Here is a 22,316-nt window from a genome sequence, read left to right as displayed (position 1 = left end):
AGATTAAGGTAATTTTAAAAAATAACTGAGAGAATGGCATGTGGATAGGCTCTGCTCTTTCTACATGGGACAAAGCATCTACCAGGAGATGTGCCAGGGGTCAAATAGGCTTCCAGGTCAGCTACGTTTCCCCATGTGACCCTAAAGGGCATTTCTGGATTCCAAGGGTTCTGTTCAGAAGTATTCTCTGGGGGATGCATTTTATCTGATCTCTTTGCCCTTCACCCTGCTCATGGCCCTGTGTTCATGACCAAAGCCTCCCCTCTATAGCCCTCAGTGCCTGGCCCTGCCTGGGAGGTCCCCCACCTGCCTTGGCATGTACGCATTACAGCCCTCAGGAGATGTCACACATCTCCTCGAGAAAGTGACACTGTCTCTTAGCCCTCTGCAGGCACCTACACCTCCTGGCAGCTGGCAGGTGATGCTTGGTGTGCTTTGGGATCCAGGCATGTGAAAGTGACCAACTCTCTGAAGCAGAACTTTGAAGGCTTGGGGGTCTGGTGTAGCCTGGTTTCCCCCTGCTGCAGGATGGGGGCAGAGGAAACAAAACCTCTTCTCTGGAAATCAGACAGGTGGTGTTCAGAGCTGAGGGGATCATGGGGCTCAGCAAAGAGGCAAGGAGGTCTGTGCTCCTTGGTAGTCCCCGCTGCCGTTTTCCCACTATCTGGGCATTGGCATGTAGATATTTCAGGAAGCAAGTTTCATGTATCTGGTATGAGGAGCATAGGAAAGAAGATAAGGTTGAGAACTGGGAAAACTGTGCTCTAGTGTTCCCAGCTACTCCCTGTGTGACTTTTGCTACCAACCCCGGGTGACTGACTGCATGCAGCTTTGCCACCAACTCCCTGTGTGGCTGTAGGACAGGCACTAAATCTCAGTTTCTTGGACTGTGAAATGAGAGGTTGAAAAAGATAACCCCAAAGATGCCTTCCAGCTTCAATCATCTATAATTCTGGTATTCTTTTTGGTGCCAGCCATTAACAAATACGTGGAGTTGGCAATGTCCACTCTTTCCACCACTCCCAAAAGAAATTCATTCCTCCCTCCCTGCTTCCTCCTTCCATCAGCCCTTTTTTCTCCTCTTCCTTCTCTTAAGGAGTAACTGAGCCCCTTCCACAAGCCAATTGTGAGGATTCAGTGGCATGGCTAGAGTCCCTGTCCACGACCATATTTGCTTTGAGTTTTCTGATACCGGAACACCTTTACTGATCATTACACAAAAACATCTCTTCCTCAGAATCTTCCTATATCCTCTCCCCATGGAGATTTACCCTTTTAGGTGTTGGTCCCTTGCACTGAAGACCTGATCCTTAATCAGACGTGAGTGTCTGGGTGCCTCTATGTGCCCGCCTTCCCAGACACAGCTTGCATTTCAACTACCGCTGTCTGCACCCGGCGGTCCAGGAGCTAAGGTTGGCACTGGCTCCAGTCAGCAGGGTAGACACGATTTGGTGACCGTGCGATCCCTCTGCCCTATGTCCCATTACCTTCCACAGTGGGATTCTTGCATCGGGATGGCCTAAAGCCTTCTATTCATAGTGTGGTGTGAGACCAGTCACATCAGCATTACCTGGCAGCTTCTAAGAAAGCAGAACCTAAGGTCCCATTCCAGACCTGCTGAATTGAAATCTAAGATCCTCGGTGATTTGTTTGTGCATTAAAGTCTGAGAAGTACTCGCTGAAACCTTTGAAATATTAATAATAACAGTTTCACATTCTTTCGCTATCAAAGGATATTCCTCACCCTGGGAAAAATAGTAATAGTTAATAACTACACAACATCTTTTTTTTTTATTTCACCAAGGTTTCACACAAATATGATCTTTTAAAAAATCTTTATCTTTTCAAAGTAGTTTTTATTTTACCCATTTTAGATCAGGAAAATGATACTCAGAAAGGTTTAGTTCTTGACCAAGATCGGTAAATAAAAGAGCAAGAACATGAACTCAAGACTCTGGACTTCAAACTTGACTTCCTGCATCACTCCTAGGTAGAGGTACCTACTTTTCCCCTAAAATCTATTTTGTTACTTAATTGGGACGGTCATTCAAGCTCAACCAACATTTCTTGTGATAACTACAGTATTGGGGCAGGCACCCTGCGCTCACCCAATTTATATATTTTCATTCCTTCTCTTAAGCTGAGTAAATTGTATGGAAATAGATCTGGACCCTGTTTGTAAATGTTTATTGCCCACTAATCAGAAGTAAGTTGCAATTAGACTGAAGTTAGAAAGTAATGGCATAGTAGTTACCATGTGATTAAGAAGTAATGGCATGTGATTATATCTCTGGCCCTGAGGTTTAAAGTGATATCATTAGAGCTCACCTCCTATTCAGAGAAACCTTGAATACAAATGTAGCATCAATGCAGACACTACAAATCAACCTGGCAGGGCTGGTTATTTTTCCCCTCTCCCCTTTAATTTTACTACAGTTCCTGGACTCAACTGAATGCATATTGGCAGCCGCTTAGCTGCTTTTGTTCCATGCCATTAAACTGCAGTTCCGTTTCATATGGGGAGTCTCTGTCCCAACTGGCTAAGAGGAAACCATTTGTTCCCTCTGCCCTCCCTGCTGGTAGACACTCTCCTTAGCCCTAGGAGTAAGGCACTGCTTTGCTCAGGAGAACCATACAGAAAGCCATAGGGCCGTTGCTTACAGCAGGGAGTGGAACCCCCCAACCTGGTTGGCCTGAATATGCCAGTTTTACAATTTGCAGAGGAACCCACATCCTGCTTGTCACCTCCAGGAACACACTGTCTGGAAAGAGGGTTAACCTGGGTGCTGGGACTATCGGAGGCTCTACTTTAGGCAATGCCATTGATCAAACACTGCCCTTGCCTTTTGCCCAGGAGCACCCAGCACACAGGTTGTGATTCATTTGAGAAGACTGAGGATTTGGTTGGCCACTAACCTAATGTGCCTATTTGGTTTTCCATCTGGCTGTTCATTAGGGCACAGCTGTGCCTCCCTGGCCTCATTGCCTAGGTGGGTGAAGGGCTGGCAGGGCAACTTCTGCAACTAGAGAGCAAATGGCCTCCACGGAAAGAGATCTTGCTGCTCCTGGGGTGCTAGGAGGGTCTCCATTAGTGACTGAGTGCCTGTTCTCTCCAGTCTCCTCCTCTATCACGGTCTACTTCTCCACATCCCTCCTAGGCCATCTCAAGTTCCCCAGCTTGCTAATGGAAGAAGACAGTTCCATTAGAATGCTGGGCAACCATGGGAGCAATGGACCTTGAGAGCATTGTCCATTGCCGTCCAAAGGACCAAAAGGAACATCTAGTATTTATAGAGCCCTTTACCAGCTTACAACACATAAAACTTCATGTAGAATCTCAGTCTAGGATGGCCTCCCAGGACAGTGGCCCAGAGCAGGAGGTACATTATGGAACCACTTCAATGCAGAACGATTCCAGTTTCAGGGGACCAGAAAAGTCATGCAGATAACCCACCTGACGTATTGAGTAGAACAAAGATAAGCAGGCTAATTAGTCTATCAAGTGCCAACCTGGCTGGGAAGAAAACAAGTATCCTCTACAGCTCACTTTGGACCTGAAAAAAGAGTAAACCAATACCAGCCTTGCATGTATAGAATTAGAACACAAGTCTTGGGAAATTATTCAATCCAAACCCACCGTCTTACAGATGAGGTAATAGAGTTCCAGAGATGTTGTGACACTTGTTCCCAAGGCCCAGTACTAGCTACGGCAGAGCCAGGAAAAGTACCCAGGTCATGATGCTCAGGAAATTTGTAGTAATCAAACATTTTTCTGCTCTTCCCCAGAGGAAAAAAGCATAATACATAAAGCCAATCACCACTAAAACAGTGCAAACACAGAGGTTGTGTGTTGGAATAAAAACAAGAACTTCAGAATAAAAAAGCATTTGCTCCAACTTATTTTTACCCAAGTGGCATGGCCTCTTGTGTAAATCACTGAAACTTACCCATCTATAAAATGGGATTAATAAAACCTACCTCACCAATTAAATGGAAGGGGAGAATTAAATGGAAGGTAAAGTTCTGTGTAATTGTTATAATGCGTAATTTCACATAGATGGAGTCATCTCTGCTAATAAATCTCCATCTGGCTCTTCCTTGAGCAAGGAAGTCCAAGAAGTGATTTCAGGAGCCCAGAGGTAAATTCTGGCACAGAACTCTTTCTCCCTGGTTTTTAAGAGAGTAATAGGCAGGATAGACAAAGTGCTTAGTGAGCTCAGAGCAATGAGTGTGCACTTTCATCTGGACGGATTGCTCTCAGTTTTATCACCAACCCCACAGTTACTGAGCTTCTGCTGGGTGTAAGCTGAGCTCAGAAGCCTGATAGAATTGAAACAGGTGGAGAGAACCAAGTAGAGGAAACATAATACCCAGGCTGGAGTATTGGTACGAAAATTTTGACCCAGTAACCTCAACCGCCTTTCCCTTAACCTGGCTTTTATCGGAGCTGTTAACAATGAGCCGAAGAAACTAGTCCAAGTTCTGGAGGCTTTCCATCCCTTCGCCCACCTCCAGCAGAGCTGCTAACAAGCAGAACACAGCCCAAAGGCTGGCAGCAGGAGGCAGAGAGAAAAGAAGCAGAGGGGCTGAGCTAGTCAAGCCTGTACAATTGGGCAGAGCAGTGGCGAGTAGGTGGTTCAAAGACTGAGGACCCAGGATGCGCTCCTGAATTTAGTCACACCAGTCATGCTGTGCACTGGGCTGGCCTCTGGTGTCCAGAACTGCAGCAGTCACAGCTGCAGAGCCCCTCACCAGGGTGAGCAGGTGTGTGGAATGCTCTTTCATGGAAGCTCAATCTCAAATGAGTTTGTGTGAGTAGAAAAAAGAGAGAGAGAGAGAGAGAAGCTCTTCTAAACTCCAACTTGCTTTATAAACTCAGTTGTTCTGTTTAGTCTCATACTTACCTGCCAGGTGGGCTGGCCCCTGACCCACAGGCATAGTTTCCAGAGTGCTGAGAGCACTCTGAATGCCTCCATTGCCATGTCCTGTTAATTCTAAACGTGAAATGCTATTACAACCCACCCCTCTTCCCTTTGCCGTAGCTCTTGCCTTGATTCGGGATGGCATTGCCATCGTCCTTGACTGTTAACTGCAGGACGGTGGAGACCTCTTCTTTCTAGCTGGCCGGTCTGTTCTGGCAAATGGCAGGTACTCAACGTGTATTGTGACCAACTGATGGGCATGATGTACTGTAATAGGACCCCTGCTCATCTCACTGTCTACATCTGTCTGTGCTCTAGCCTGAATTCTGCTGCCAGACTAATCTTCCTGATCAAAATCTTCTAATGCCTCCTCACTGCTTGCTGAATCAAGTCCAAATCCTTACCTTGAATTCCCCGCTTCTCATGACCTGGTGCCATCTGACCCTCCTTGTTTCTCTTCATGGATCTGACACCCCCACCACACTCAGTTACTCACTGCCCCAAACTCACCCCTGAGGTGCATTTCAGGATGCTTTCTTCCTCTGGCCATTGTCCTCACTGCCAGATATATCTATCTAAATTACACTCCACTTTTCTGTGCCTTCAACTTCCTAATGTATTAAATAGGTTAATAGTAGTACCTACCTCATAGGGTTGGTACAAAGAGTAGTACCCTACCTCATAGGGTTGTATAAAGCGTTGACACAGTTTCACAGCTAGCACATGCTTGATAAGCTGCTGTCAATATTATTAGCTACCTACCCTTCAATGTCCAGCTCAAATTTCACTTCTTCACTTGGAACTTTCCTGCTCCTCCCTCCTTGCTCTCTGCCCTTATATCCCATCCATTTTATACCTTCTCTAAGCACTTAGAAACTATCATCATTCAATGTGCTTTGAGTTACGGCTGTCCTACCTTTCCTACTAGATTATAAGTACTATAGAGGCAAGGATTTGTATTACACAAAGGTTAAGCCTATGGCCCTAGATTGAGCCTACCCTGGTTCACATCTCAGCTCCACAGTTTCCTGGCTGAAACACTTTTGCAAGTTATTTAATCTCTGCAGGTTTGGCTTCCTTCTCCGTGAAAGAGGGCTAATAACGTTATTCACTCTGTGAGGATGTTAAGAGCATTGAGTGAGATAATCCATGTAAAGCACTAAGCAGACTGCTTTGTACATAATATATGTTGGGTAAATGTTAGGTATTATTGTTATACATTTCTGTATCTTACATACCAAATGTAGAACTTTGAACACTAAATAAATATTTGGGAAATAAATGAGTCTTGGAGACTCTGAATCTGGAAGGAGCACTGTAGGCAGAAAAGCCTTACACACCCTCATTTCCTATTGAATCCCCCACTGATACTCCTCTGCAGCAGTGAATCAGGTGTTTGCAGGTACATGGCAGAACTGGGGCACCAGGCACCCATGGCACTCATGCCAGTCTTGAAGAACTACCTCAACAGGAGCAGGTGACCTGGTCCCTCCTTCTTTTTCTGGCCACATTGCTTTTCATTCCTCATCACTGTGGGACACCCACACTAACCTCCATCTAACCAGGCTTTCTTCCCCAGGCATTTGCATATACTGTTTCCTTTCCCCGGAACACCCTCTAGCCCAATATCCACGTGCCACTCACACCCTGTCCTTTGCCAACTCCTACGCATATTTAAGGCCCCAGTATGGGCATCTCCTCCTCTGGGAAGCTTTCACAGAACCCTCTAGACTGCTTTAAGTGCCTGTATTGGTTTTTTAAGATTGTAACAAAGCACCACTGTGTGTCTTAAAACAACAGAAATTTGCCATCTGGTAGTTATGGAAGCTAAAATTCCAAAATCAAGGTATTAGCAGGGCTATGATCCCTCTGAAACCTGTAGGGAGAAAAAAATTTTTCTTGCCTCTTCCTCCTGGAAGATTTCTGGTGATTTGTGGGCACTCTCCAGCATGCCTTAGCTTAAAAGTCCATCTCTGTCCTCATATTTACATGGGGTTGTCCCTGGTACCTCTGTTTCCCCATGGCTGTTTTATAAGGACACCAGCCATACTGGATTAAGAACCCACCCTACTCCAGTCTGACCCCATCCTAATTACATCTGCAAAGATCCTATTTCCAAATAAGGTTACATTCTGAGGTACTGAGGGTTAAGATTTCAACATATATTTTTTGGAAGACAAATTCAACATGTAACAGTGCTCTTCAACTTGTCTCTCATGGGATCCGAAAGTACTATTGGCTTACCTTTCTAAAGGATCAATTGACCTAAATTGACCTGGTTGATCATAGACTCTGTGTGTACAAAGACATCATCAGCCAAATTCACCACTATTGTGTGTGTGCATACATATGTTGGGTAAATAGCAGGTATTACTATTATACATTTCTCTCTATACCTACACAGTATAATATATATCTAGTACCCGATACAGTCTTTGGATAACAAATACAAGACTCTCAGAAAACAGTTTATTACCCAAAATGTAGTGTCCTAGTTGTTCCTAATGCTGTGAATCAGCCCTTTGGCTCTGGGCATCCCAATTTAGTGGAAGTGCAGGAGGTGATGTTTGCTCACAGGACTATTGCCTGCAAACAAGAGGCAGCAGGGAGAAAACCAGCAGAGGATTAGAGTGAGCTAATTTTCCCACATGTATGATGATAAAATGCTAGGGGAAGAATTAGAGTAGGGGTCTTCTGGTCCTATCCCCCCATACTACAGAGGAGCCTGAAGCCACTGAAGTGCTCCGGGGCCCACACTGGTTACAGGAGAAGCCAAGACTTGGGCCCAGGTCTCTTGACACAAGTTAAGGGGCTCTTTCCTCTATGCTATCCTGGTTTTCTGACTCTTATTTTTTCTAAGAATGCCCCGATGTTTTATTTCCATCTATATAAAAATGCTAGCATGGTGATGAGAGCCACTCAACAAGATTAGGAAGAGTGGGCACACACCCACCTGGAGTAATCTGGTCCCCAGGCCTTCCCGGTGCATAGAATTCCACCATCAGAGATTCATTCATAGAAAACCTTCCCTCTCCACTAATTGCTCCTCCTCCCCTAGCTTACATGGTATCACCTCTTAATATATCTTGTGGTACATCCAGGCTCATCAGTCATCCTCGCTATATTGAGAATAAGATTACACAATTCTTTCCTGGAAATAGATGAGACAGAGTGTGTACTGGGTTGATCATGTCCCTGTCCCCTGCCCCCCAATTCGTGTTATTCCTGGAGCTTCAGAATGTGACCTTATTTGGAAAAAGGGTCTTTGCAGATATATGAGCTAGTTAGGTCATACTGAAGTAGAGTGGGCCCATAATGCAATATGACTGGTATCTTTAAAGAAAAGGAGACAAGACACAGATACAGAGACATACAAGGGAAGAACTCCATGTAACGACAGAGACAGAGATTGAGGGAAGCAGAGGTTTCAAAAGCAAGCCAAGAAATGCTAAGGAGTGTCTGCAAACCACTGGAAGCTGGGACGAAGTGAAAAGAGAGTCCCACTACAGGTTTCAAAGAAATCTTGGCCCTGCTGACACCTTAATTTTGAGCTTCTAGCCTCCAGAACTGTCAGATAATATAATTTCTGTTGTTTTAAGCTGCTCAGTTTATGGCACTTCATTATTGTAGCCGTGGGAAACTCATACAGACAGCCTAAGGTAATGGTGGGCTCCTGGGATAGGGAATGGACAGCCACCAAGAGGCAGATGGAACAACGTGCAGAGAAGAGTTCCAAAGACAATCATATTCTATTTCACCATGGGGTCACTACAGGATGGGCCCCCTTCTTCAGTACTAAGGGAAGACCAGCCTTCAGCTGAGCACCTCCTGCCTCCAGATTTCCCACTTGCCCTGTTTTCTGGGGAGCTGTTAGATGAAGAAGCTCAAAGGCACCTCTAGGGCCTCATCCTAAGCTTGGCCAGAAGTACCGGTGCTCCAACACTAAGGAGCTAGCATCCATTGCAGCTTAAGAACTCTAGGGAAGAAGGGACCTCTACTTACCTGAAAAAGCTCCCAAGAGCCTTGAATAGCCACAAATTTGGCTTCTACGATTCCCAGGTCAGCTCTAATCATCCTTTGTGATGTATTTTTCCTTTCTTTTCAAATAACCCTCAACCATGAAAAACAACAGTGTGGTTTTTCTGCCTATTCTGTCTGTAAAATATCCCATCGTAAATGCAGAGAAACAGAATATCATGAATGCAAAGACTGTAGCAGAACTAGATGTTGGGCCCTGTCAAAGCGAATATGTAATGGCTGGTAAAGGGGGACACGGGGGTGGCATTGACTCTCTGGCACTAGCTTGCACTGGGTCTGCTAGCAGTATCTGGGGAAATGTGCTTTCTTGGCCCGTAGGCTGCCACTGCTTCTTGCAAAAGCTCTAGTGTAGCAGAATTCCCAGAGCCCTGAGCACCAGACTGGCTCGGCCAGGCCTGTGTGCTCCATAGTTGCTGTAGGAAGTAAGGGTGACTCTGAACAGAGCCTCCCCATGGGATTCACAATCCTGTTCTCAATAGAGAATGTTTCTGCTGCTGTTAAAGGGCTCCCCATACTTCCAGCCTTCACCTGCAAGAGCAGGCACTGCGGAAGTTGATTGCAATGGCAGCATCAGAACAGCTGGGACTGAGACTGCTCCACTTTCTGCAGAGGGCCTGATTTCATGGTCAGCAAGGGTCTCCGAGCCTTCTAGCCCATACCCCTCTACCCTCAGCCATCTGCGCATCTCCCCACAGGCTGAAATGATATCAAACCGAACAAGGACAAGATGCTCCTGGATATGGCTTGGCTCTCACCCCACCCAAATCTCAACCTGAATTGTATCTCCCAGAATTCCCAAGTGTTGTGGGAGGGACCCGGGGGTGGGGGGGGAGGTAATTGAATCATGGGGGCCTGTCTTTCCTGTGCTTTTCTCATGATAGTGAATAAGTTTCATGAGGTCTGATGGGCTTATCAGGGGTTTCTGCTTTTGCTTCTTCCTCATTCTCTTGCCACTGCCATGTAAGAAGTGCCTTTCACCCTTCGCCATGATTCTGAGACCTTCCCCAGCCATGTGGAACTGTAAGTCTAATTAAACCTCTTCCTTTTGTATATTGCCCAGTCTCGGGTATGTCTTTATCAGCAGCGTGAAAATGGACTAATACACTCCTGTTGGTCTTCCCTCCCTTCTACCATTCCCCAATCCAGAAGTAGGTTTTGATAACTATGATCATGCAAAGGTCATCAAAATCTCACCCAAGCAAGTCATGACGGTGAAGTAGCTGCTTTCAGAACCATTCCACCTACCTCCAGCACTCTTTCTGCTGCTCCCTCAGTGCTGAGCTGCTATCCTCTCTTCTGCCTTTTGGGTGGGCTCTTGCATTTCATAGCTACCTTCTCAGGTTGCCCTAACCTTAACACTCTTTTGCTCTAAAAGAATCCCTCCCTGTCCCCAATTCTCATCAAAAACCATTCCTCATGGCAGCCTTCAGTTAGTAATCGAGAAGAAAGCAACTGAGAGAGAAATTGAAATGAACTGCATATGTTTTCTAATGAGCTTTGTGTATTTATACGTATGTCTTATTTACATATGTGTCTTAAAATACTAGTTACCTATTGTGGTAGATTCAATGCTGGGCCCCAGAAGATATGTCTATGTTTTAACCCTCAGAACTTGAGGATGTGACCTTGTTTAGAAAAGGGTCTTTGCAGATGTGATAAATTAAGGATCTTGAGGTGAAATCATGCAGGATTATTCAGGTGAAGCCTAAATCCAATGACAAGTGATAAAAGGCAGAAGGGAAGAAAGCCACAGAGGTGAAGGCCATGACAGAAGTAAAGATTGGAGTGATGTCACCACAAGCCGAGGAATGCCTGGAGCCCCCAGAAGCTGGAAGCACAAGAAAAGATTTTTCCCCTAGATCCTTCAGAGGAACCTAAACCCTGTTATCACCGTGATTTTGGACTTCTGGCCTCCAGAAGTCCTCTGAGAACATAAAATTGTGTTGTTTTAAGTCACAAGGTAATTTGCTATGGCAGCCCCACCAAACTCACACACTTGTTAATCTAAACTAACAGTATTGTTGCCTCTTGGGTATAACCTGTGATTGACATGGCAAGAAGACAAAGCAGAATCTCATGAAAGAAAAAGCCCTGGATTGAGAGTAAATGCCCTGTGTTCAAACTTTGACTGTGTTTCTTACTAGTGAACAAGCTGGGATGAAAAACTCTAATCCTTAGCTTTCTCATTTATAAAACTTGCTCTGTCTGCCTGACAGCGTTGGTGTAAAAATCAAAACAGAACAGTGGATGGGGATGGGCCTTAGCTTTATAAATTTGCATATACTTGAAAAGGAGTTATTAGCTTCAGAAAGACTGAGTTCAAATTCTATTATTACATCAGTAACTAGTTATGTGATTTTGAACCACAACTTTCTCATCTGGTAAAAACGGCATAATGATACTCACCATATCAGAACATTGTAAAGATTAAATGAAATTATGAGTAGTTTGCACCAGGCTTAGAACTTGATAGGTCATCAATAAATTATAGCTCTAATTGTAATGATCATCATAATTGCCATCCCCCATCCATACCCACCTCACCTCCCAAATGAGTAAGATCAGTTCTATTTTCAAGTTAACCTAAGGCTCTCTTAACATTTTTATACATTCAGATGTGTTCTTTGGAAAGACAACTTTTCCTACTGGAGAGAGCTCAAGAGAGCTGTCTTGGAGGAAGCTGCAAATTTCTAAGAAGCCTTTGGCCTTTACCATAGTAGCCACTGAGAGTAATGAGAGGTCTGTAAAAGCCAAAGAAGCCAGCAGTCTCAGCTGCCCCAATCCACATGATAGTCAGAAGGAGCCAGGACCACTGGGAGAAACGCCTCCAAATTATAGCCAGTGGCTCTCAAACTGTGCCTCAGAATCTCGCAGAAGGCAGGCTAAAAGCTTATTTCCTTGGAAGCCATGGCAGAGATTCTGATTTAGTAATTCTGGGCAGGGAACTAAAAATACGCTCTTTACCAGAATTCCAGGTGATTCTGATGCTGTTGTCTGCAGACCACACTCTGAGAAATGTTGCCATAAGGCAGCAAGGAAAATGTGTTTTCAGGGTTTATCTTTGTTCCCAGGGGAACAAGTCTGAGAGCTGTTATTTGGGGTGGAGGGAACCTCTCCTACAGATTCCTAGAGCCTTTTTAGGATCTCTGAAATCTGTGGCTTAGCTAGTACTTTGCTTGAAGACCACTTAAAGGGACCTATGGGGAAGAGGTAAAGAGTGGCACCTTTTTCTGTGCCACTGTTAACATTTTAGCTCAAATGAGCTCATTGTGTGGGTTCCAGCTGAGAGCTGGAGAAACCCAGGGACACTGGGTTTGAAGCTTGCGGCAACACTGGGCAGCTGAGAAGCAGGGACACAGACAAATGGAAGAGGAGCAGCAGAGAAAGAATGAAGAAGTGCTGGGGACAAACTTCCTCTATAGCACTTTGCAAACTGGCCCAGTGCCAGCCTGGAGGGAGATGGAAAGAGAAGCCCATCCATCGTCTTCAATGGTGCCAATTCATTCCATTTGTCTATCAAATCCCTTTGGGCCTGCAGTGGGGCTCCTTGTGGCCATCAAGGTTAAGTCATGAAGGACACTTATCTATGGGACTCTGTAGAAAACAAAAGAAATCTCATTTTCTCTCAAATTTAATTTTACCTTGTGCTCTGAGAGTGTGATCCTATCAGGGCTGGAGTGTAATAGCCCTATTGGAGCAGATCAGATTGGATTTTCTATAGTACCCGAGAGCTCCCATGAGGCAGGCACATCCTGCCTCAGCTGTCTGCGGTGAACTGGGCTTCTGAGAGCGTAGGATATGATTCGCCTCCTCTCCAGCTCCAGCAACTGATCTTGTCATCTCTCTGCTTTAACATATGGCCAGAGGGACTGAGGCACTGAAAATGTCCTACAGATCCAGGCTAAGATGTTTCTATCACAGGATCCCCGGGGAAACCGGGTTGTTTTAAACTTTTCTAGCCACTGGGAGGAAATGATGCCAGGATCATAGCCTCATCCCAGACTTCCAAGAGTAGGCAGGAATGTCAGGCCAAGACAAGCAGCTCATGAACATAAAAAATGCAGAAATTTGGAGGGCAGGCCTGCAGAGACTGGAATGCAGTTAAACAGCCAATGTGTGGCATTGCTGAGAACAATTATCTTTTCTGTATAGAGATGCGGGGGAGGAGATGAGAAGTAGGGACAGGTGGGACTGGCCTCACTAAGCATCTGCAGTCACCAGGCTGGCGTCAGACCCTGAGAATCAGAGGGGTGGAGCTAGGACCTAGAAGGCTGCAAGGGGCTGCAGGAACCTGAGGGTTTGGTGCGGACTCAGAGTCAGTACTGAGAGATCAAAGCCAACATCATGGTCAAAGTGGAGATTTGGAAGCCAAGAATTTTACCAGTGGAAATAGGGTTAGAAGCAATTGCCAGATAATTGCTACAAAATAGCCTTGAGGTGTCTGAAACTCACTTTTTTTCTTGGATTGTCCTTAAAGAGCTAGAATGGGACAGACACAATCATTAGTAGGTAAATAAATGGAGATATCACCCATAGAAGATAAAAGCGGTGATAGTTGAGGCACGGCTCCGCATTGTACAAATAAGTGATTATCAGCTCTTGAGGCTGAACCTCAGACCCATGCTGAGTCCTGAGGAAGATTTCTGGTGTGTCCTCTGCCCAAGGTCATTTCCCAGGACTCTCCCTAGAGCACACAGAGCTCTCTGTGGTCTGGGGACTTGCTTGCCACGGCTGCTGAAGTGCAGGCCCAAGTCTAAGAACAAGGGCTTTGCAGGTGGAAGACGACAGGGGCTCCAAGCTCAAAAAATATCAAGAGCAATAGGTTACTTTGATGCTCCTGACTCCAAGAAGAGATCTGAAGGGTAGCAAGGTCCCATTCTGCTTTAGAGAGAAGAGCCTTTACTTCAGGCCTGCAGAAAAGAGGAACTCTTGTCTTATCCCTAGAAGCTACAGATAAGTAAAGTCTTTTAATAGAAACTTTCCTGAAATCGTGGTTCATTGAGAATGTGTCTATCAGTAGCAAATCACAAGTTAAAAACAATTACGTTGTTCAGTTATTTGATAATGATAACAGCAATCACAATTGATTAAGCAACCGCCATGGAGTAGGCATGGGGTTAGGCACTGTACATACTTCACTGCTGGTCTACAGCAATCTGCAAGGGTTCAGGATATGACTCCACTCGTTCTCTCTCCTTTCCTCTCTTTCTCCCTTTCTTTCTCTTTTATCTTTAGCAAATAGAAGCGTTTGGCAGATGGGAAGGTTTTGGCCCCTGTTTCAAATATATTTCTTCAGGTGTTTAGGGGAATCCCTTTCCTACCACAGTATTTAGCTTCACTGTTAGGCATCCTTTTAATGAATAAAACACAACCTTTTGTAACTGTCAGGGCTATTTCACACTAAATTTACTTGTGCTCCTAAAACTACCTGAGAACCCAGCTGAGCTCTGCTTGCAAAACAAGGGAAGCCAGACAGCTTACGAAAAACAGGCTGAATTCTCACCAAACAAGGAGAGCATAGCAGGGCCCAGGCCCCTGCATGGTCTATCCAGACAGAGGTCATCCAGCTGCTCTGGAGAGAAAAGTAGGGGCAAGGAGATTCATGTAATTAATTTCTGCTTTATCTGATTCACAAAAAATAAAGAGACTGGTACTACCCAGGACTGGGAAGGATGTGGGTCAGTGGGTGTTCTCAAATTTCAACGGTGCAATCTTTGGGAAATAGGACCTGGAATGTCCTATGAAAACAAAAAAATGCACAAGTCTGATCAGCCACCCCTCACTGTGAGACTTTAATACAGAAATATATATGTGTGTATGCAGCTCTATAAACACATATGCACATACATATATGAAATACATATATAGGAATATTTCTTCTGGCTTTATTTGTTAAGATAAAAGAAAACTAGAAACAATTGAATTCCGATTATGCAAAGAATTGTCGAATACATTTTGATACATCCTTACAATGAAATGTTATATAGCTATTTAAAAATAAATTACGTCTACAGGTCTATAGCAAGCTTGTTCAATCCATGGCCCACGTGGCCCAGGACAGCTTTAAATGCAGTCCAACCCAAATTTGTAAACTTTCTTGAAACATTATGAGATTTTTTTTTGGTGACTTTTTTTAGTTCACCAGCTGTTATTAGTGTTAGTGTGTTTTATGTGTGGCCCAAGACAATTCTTCATCTTCCAACGTGGCCCAAGGAAGCCAAAAGATTGAACACCTGTGGTCTATATATTGAGAGTCAATTTGTAGGGTAATGTGTAGTGAAGGATTCCATTTGCCAAATCAGACAGAAAAATATATGCATGTGTATAAGTGTGTGTGTGAGAGGGTGTGTGTGTTTGTGTGTGTGATGTGTGTGTTGTGTATGTGTAAACATAGAGAAAGCCATGGAAATGATACACACACCAAACTGTAAACATTGGTTTTCTCAGTCAAGTGGAATTTGGGGGGACAGAAGGATGTTAGCGCTTTCTTTATGCATCTCTACACTGCTTTATATGTCATAAACAACATGTAATGCTTTTTGACTAAAAATGGAATTTTAAAATCATGTTTAAGTGTATTTGGAAAAACCACGAAGCATCCATCATTGCTAACAATAGCAATTTTGACTAACTAGCACAATTGTTGCATTAGAGGAGATGGGTAGGAGGAAGTAAATACCATCAAAGTGCCCCAAGGGGCACTGGGAGAAGGAACCTTAGCTCTGTGGAAGATCTCAGCCTGGGCCTTCACGGCCCACGTCACCCAATCCCTTGCAGAGGGGGCCATTTAATGAGGATACTCATGCAGTTTCATTATCCACAGCGTTGCTCCATTTGGTAGAAATTTTGCAAACAAGAGAAGAGCAGCTTTGGCAAAAGTACTTGGCAAATCTGATTCTTATAGATGGTGTGAAGAGAGCCAGTTTCTCTCTGTTCCCAAGGCTCTCCCGTGCACCGTTCTCAAGAACAGAGGACTCTGTAGGGCATGGGTGTGGGATGAAAAAGTGGAACACCCAGGCTCTCATCTCACCACATGTTCATTGAGGTCACCCTTGCTCCAACAAAAACTATCATTTCAACATCAGATTGTTTTATTTCACTTAGAAAATAGAGTCTATATGGGTAGACAAGGCAGAACAACAAAACTATCTGAGATTTGAAAATGCTGGTAACCATGAATTAAGGGTTGACATTTGGCTAGATCCTGCAGAGACCAAGTAATTCTGTATATTTGTGAAGCATCTAATAACTTACAATAAGCTTTGGTGTTAAAAACAAAATAACGTTAATATCAACCTTCATTAAATGCCTATTTAGCACTGTGTACCTTATCTCTTTCAACCCTGAGAATGGCCCTGCGAGGCATTTTATTGTGCCTATTTTCCAGATGAAAAAAAAAAATGAGATGGGAAAATGGTGACTGCTCTGAAACCCAGAGCATCTGGTGTCCATGACTCAAATCCAGAACCTCAGTATTAAACTGAGACTCTCTCACTATACCACACTGCCTCCCCATATAAGGTCATGATGTCTCTTCCCCTAAAGGAACAAATAGTCTTTGGTGTACTTCTTGGCCATATACAGCTCTCTGTAGGGAAGAAACTTCCACCATTCCCCAAGCTCCTGTCTCCATACCTTGTGCACGCTGTCCCCTCTATCTGGAATACTCACCCCCTCTTCTCTGCTTTACAACTATTTACTACTCATCTCAAGACTTGGCTCAACTCCCCACACTGAGTTAGTGCTACACATACATCCAGGCCTGGTTTAAACCCACATCCATCCTCTTCAATCCACTGCATTTGCAATGATCATCTATGGGGTCTTTCTATTATTTATACTTTAGTGTCTTTATGGATTTTCTCCTTAATTAGACTGTATGCATCTTGTAGGCCAAGACTTTGTCTTACGTCCTTTTTTTGTTTCCTCTGCCCTTAGCACACAGAACTGAGGCATGGCTGGCCTCCTTTGATAGCCTGTGTGTCAAATTACAAGGAAAGAAAAAATACATAAAGATCAGAGGGTTAGAGGAATGGTGGGGAAGAAGGAAAGAAATTATAGCAATGGGACAAGAGGTTTTGGTGACAAAGAAAACACATGTTTTGGACAATCCAGTTTGTGCTAAAATTAAAATAGAAATGGCTTTCAAGACAGCATATGTAATTACAATTAATTAAATATTCTGCTACCTAAATTATTTAATTACCAAAGCTCACAGCCTGAGTTGATTTAATCGCAAATGCCATAAAAATTAAGGAAATGGTGAATGGATGGCCTCTTAGTACATTCCATATTATAAATAGAACTTTTGGCCAGGAAAGGGAGGAGGAAGGCAGAAAGAAGAAGAGAGTGAAACAATGCTTGCTTATGCTCCAAGCCGCTGACACCTTTGTCTCAGAATGGGAGAGGTGGGGAGAGGAAAGGAAGAATATTAGGGAATTGTGTTCAAATCTTCCATAGACCAGATGTGGTTCTGGCTGCAGCAGGGGACAGCGAAAAGGCTGTGGGCTCAAGAGTCAGACAAACCCAAGTTCAGTCCAGCACTGGCAGTTACTAGCTGAGTAAATTTCCTTGACTTAGCTCTTTTCTTTCATAGAGCCAGGATGATGACGATGATGATGATGATGATGACGACGATGATAAGGCCAACCCCATGAAGTCACTGTCAGATGAAATAAGCTAATCTATGTAACCACTTGACACAGTAAATGGCCCCTGGAACACTCAGTGATTGTCAATTTCTTGCTTCGATTTTGAAAAACATTTGCTCTTTATATCAGTGGCAGGGAGGAAGACAGGGAAGAGGGCAGAGCTGTGTGCCCCCATGTTTCAGTTCCCCTGAATAATTGTCTCTCTGTGTAAGACAATGCCAATGCTGATGAAATGCTCACTCCTCTTGTCACCAGCTCTGCCGCCTTCCCTCCATTCCATCCAGTCAGCCGCCAACATCTCTTATCCCATGTCCCCATCAGCCTTGCCCTCTGTCTCACCTGTGGGTCTCTCTGCCTTGTGTGCAGAGCCATCTGTTCTGCTGATGGGCCTTTATCGTCTTTCACATTTTGTTTTCTTGGCTAAATGATCGTCTGACTATCTCAGGTGAGTGGTTTATCTCAATAACCCAAGTGCGTGTGAAGAGTGGAATATATCAGAGAGAAAATGTAAGTCAGTGCAGTGAAAATGTGGGTGTTGCTTTGGGACTTAGTATGTGGGAGCGCAGGACAGGACTCATGGGCTTGAAATATTAGAGTTGGAAGGGCCCTTCACACATCCCCCAGTATTCTCTGTCTCCACCATCCTAAGTTATAAGTATGGAAACTGAGGCACAGAAATGGAAAATGTCTTGCTTGTTGTGCTCATGGAACTCCTGTAGCACCAGAAGTCAGTCCCAAGTTGCCACTCCTAATCGATATGCTTTTTTTGATAAACCACACTGTCTTTTCATAGCACGTTATAATTTATGTGGTGCTACTTATTACCAACTGCCCCCTCAAAACGAACAAAAAAACTGAAAAGAGGTTGTTACGGCTATTCAAAGTTGCCCCAGCCCTCCACATTCTCTTAATGGCAAATGTCCCCAAACCAATATCCTAAAGTCACTGGTCCCTACCTAGCCCCTCCTCTGCTCCTTTGTGGGGTGCCGCAGAGGTTGGACAGGGTCACAGGGACAGGATCTCTGGCTTGTTAGACAGTTAATAAGGTATATTCCAGAAAACAAGAGGGCTGCTCCATCCTCAAATATACCTGGAAGCTAAAGGCATGTGCTAGGGTCACCCTGCAAGGAGCTGGCCCAACAGGTCTGACTTAGAGGCCAGCTCTGACTTAGAAGCTTTTATTGCACCTGGACATATCTGGAAGCTTTTCAACTTTGAGCAGCTGGGGCAGCTCCATCTTAAGTGTGTTCACCAACGTGTGTGCAAACAAAAAGGTCTCTAATTTTTCTCTTTAAACTTTGCCCCAGGGCAGTGAATGACCTCTAGTAGTTTGGAAATTCTCCAGTTGGGATTTGTCCTGGTTTTAACATTTGCCTGCAACATCAGCCAGATAATTCCAATATTCAGCAAGAGTGAGTTTTCTTATCATGACTCCATATCTACATTTGTAGAACACATTTTATCAAGTGCTTGGCGGAAGATACGAAGTAGCAAGGAGAATTTTTAATTCTTGTATTGCATTGATTTGAGAATTTTTAATAAAAACTACCCCAAATCCAGTTGCACCAATACAGATGGAATTGGTAGTGTGTGCTTCGGATGGAATTGACTCTATAGAGACTGAATTACTTGCAGGAGTCCTCAGCAATCATCCCATTATCTACACTCCTGTGTGATGCTGTGTTCTACCCCTGCCACAGAAGACCCTCAATTAAACAATAGCACACATTCATCTTGGACTATTACAGTCCTTCCAGCCCCACAGATTACGGAGAAGAGAGTTAGCATTACCCACATTTGGATTCCTGAGTGTTTTACAAATATGAAAAATCCATACTTTAGAAATATGAAAATCCATTTCAATTCAAGAGGATTTATGTTTCCCTACACAGATAACATACATACTCAGTTTTGGAGAGTTATCTATTACACGTAACTGCCCCAGGGTCACCTAAGTTAGGCTATTCTCAGGCCATATCATGGGTGCCAGCTCCACCCCTTATTTTCTTTCTATCCAGGTCCCCAAACTGGACCTACTATTTCCTCTACCTGATGGATCATCCTTATGTAATTTCCCAGATGTGACTACCCAGAGATGTCCAAGGCAGTATCTAAATGGCCTCACCCCCAGCAGTTGAGATTAGCATTGGTCACCTTGCTGAACTGGCATCCAGGTGTCCAGTATTAACTACTACCTCCTCTGTCCTCAGAATCAGGGTGATAGTGGTGACAATAATAGCTAACACCTACAGATTATTTACTTTGTTCTAAGTCCTTTACACATATAAGCACATCTAAGTTTCCCACAGACTTAATAGTTAAGTCTCAGTCATAGTCTCTCCCTGAGAGCCCCCTGCCCTCTTCTCCATGCCCCTGAGTCATAGTCTCTCCCCGAGAGCCCCTGAGTCATCATTTCTCCCTGAGAAGCCCCTGCCATCCATGCCCCAGGTCCCAGGCTCTTTGATTCTTTACCAATTGCCATTTCTCTTGCTTTTCCTAGATTCTCTTGTAGACTAAAGTTCTTCCCCAAATCCCAATTTAAGGGCTATGACCAGTCACTCATGGACAGAACTCCCAGAGAATGACCATCTGCCGGATTTCTAAAATTCCTCTGTGTAGCCTTTGCTGGAGCCCAGTTCCCTGTCCGTGGAATTCCAATGCTCTCTGCTATGTGAGTCTTGACAGAGGTGGCCTCTCTGTTTGGACACCAAGACTCACAAACCTCAACAAACTCATGTTTGGTGGTTGTAGGTCCATGCTAGGTCTTTACTTGATGCCTCAGGCCAGAGTCTTGAAAAAATAATCACAACATGTCAACAAGACTATTCAATAATGAGTTCCCTTTGCTACCTCCATAACTAACATGCATTAGATATTACTTTAAGCCAACTCAATTTATACCAACAGTGAAAAAAGTGATAGTGCAGCTCCAGCAGGGATCTTACAGATTTGATTTTGAGATTTTACAGCAGTTTGGAAATTCTCTAGTTAGGATTTGTCCTGGTTTTAACATTTGCTTGCAATATCAGCCAGTTAGTCCCTATAGACTTAGTCCTTATGAATCTGATGTTTAAGAAATTAAGAGATAATGAAAGATGGCTGAGAATTCAAGACAACTCTCTGGGCTTGCCTTTTGTTTATTTTTGTTGCTCTCCAGTATCCTGAGTTCTAATGATCCCTGATAAATAGCATGCTAGAATATGATTACAGAGCAGACTTTGTTATTACATGGTGCAGTTGTCAACTGTACAGCCATTACTGCCGACGTTCAGGGATCCATAATAATGAAAGTCGAGATAACATGGATAATTAAAACTTAAAGAGAATTCAATATAATTGTTAAGCCATTTAGTTTCTCCAACACCAAATCTTATATCCTAACTCACAAATGCATGGACTACATTGACCTGCACCTCTTCTTTCTACTCATACCTACCCTGTGGTTGAGGGGAGATAGGACTGATTTATAAAATCATCAAAATACAGAAAGCAGCAAAAGAAAAAAAAATAGAGAAGCCCTGAGTAATCCACAGCCTGATTAATCATGCCTGGGTGACAATGCATGAGAGGTAATACATTTATATTTTCATGATAGGTTCTTCTTAAGCGGCCAAAATAATCCAGGTATCAACTAATCAGCGGCTGGATAATTAAGTGTTGGATGAACTTCTGTGTGGCCCCAGGAAGAAATCTACCACTAAGGGGGAAATGTCAAATCTAATGTCCTCTAGGCTCCTTGTCATTGTCTGAAGCTTCTCTCAGCTGTGAGCTTGGATTAGATCTCTTTGCTCAGACTTCTTATCTGTACATGTGGTCTCATGATCACCATCAGTCACTGCTCTGCAGTGAGGGAGACGCTGAATATAATGAGGGGGAAATGAGCATCAATCCCTAGAGAAGACGAGCTCCTTCTCCCCACTCCCATCTCCAGTGAATTTTAGGAGAGACTCATGGGTTTCCCAGGTTCCTCCATGACTTGTCAAGCTGCATAGAAGCATCTAGTTGCTCCTGTCTGCAGAAGCATACCTCATACAGCCGGGTCCCTGTGAGTCAGGCTCTTGTGGACCAGGAGTGCAGACCTTCCAGGAATGTCCCTAATACCTGATGCTGAGACAGTCTCAGGAAGGAGTAGAGATCACAAGAACAAGCTTCCTTTTATACAGAATCCTGCTGGAAGAGATGCCTCGCAACTCTGCTCTTGTTCAACTTGTCAAGAGAACAAATTACAAAAGATTTCTTAGTCACTGACAATAACCAACTGTGGCACTCTTGGGCAGGCTACAAGGTCCTCCTCCTCAATGGTTTCTAGAGGATGTTCAACCTCTCTCATTCATGGATTAGGGCCCCAAAACCCACTTGGACTGGCTTTCCTTCAGACGGCTTCATGGTGAGTGGATACTTGTGCATATGGCTTCAGGCCAGGTCTCAGCACAAAAGGACCATCCAGCAAAATGCTGCTCTGGACCTTTGCACCAGGGCAAGGGAAAGAGGTGAAACTAGTACTGAAGCTAGTTGGTTGCAGATAACAAGGGCCTGCACACTAGAATGCTGTGGGAATGGAAAGTTAGGGTACCAAACTCCTCCAACTGAGATTAGAATGTTACCAAATCATCTTCCACAGAATCCCTCCCATGATGATTGGATGACTCTAAAAAACACCAAGTCCAAATTCCAACAAATCATCCACCCATAGGGCTAAATTATG

General features: G+C 44.1%; 1 protein-coding gene and 1 long non-coding RNA gene across 5 annotated transcripts in view; one reads left to right on the top strand and one right to left on the bottom strand.

The window, feature by feature from the left end:
• The window catches only part of TNR (tenascin R), a 418,193-nt gene that overhangs the window by 290,133 nt on the left and 105,744 nt on the right, over positions 1-22,316 (bottom strand). The gene's annotated exons all lie outside the window — the stretch shown is intronic.
• LOC108583317 lies at positions 8,897-17,687 on the top strand. The gene is made up of 2 exons (XR_001897827.3): positions 8,897-8,981; positions 17,557-17,687. It is a non-coding gene; the product is annotated as an uncharacterized LOC108583317 (long non-coding RNA).

The sequence above is a fragment of the Papio anubis genome, chromosome 1 (assembly GCF_008728515.1).
Source record: "Papio anubis isolate 15944 chromosome 1, Panubis1.0, whole genome shotgun sequence".
Taxonomy (NCBI): domain Eukaryota; kingdom Metazoa; phylum Chordata; class Mammalia; order Primates; family Cercopithecidae; genus Papio; species Papio anubis.
The sequence above is the reverse complement of the archived record's forward strand: the minus strand, read 5'-3'. Positions and strand labels throughout refer to the sequence as shown.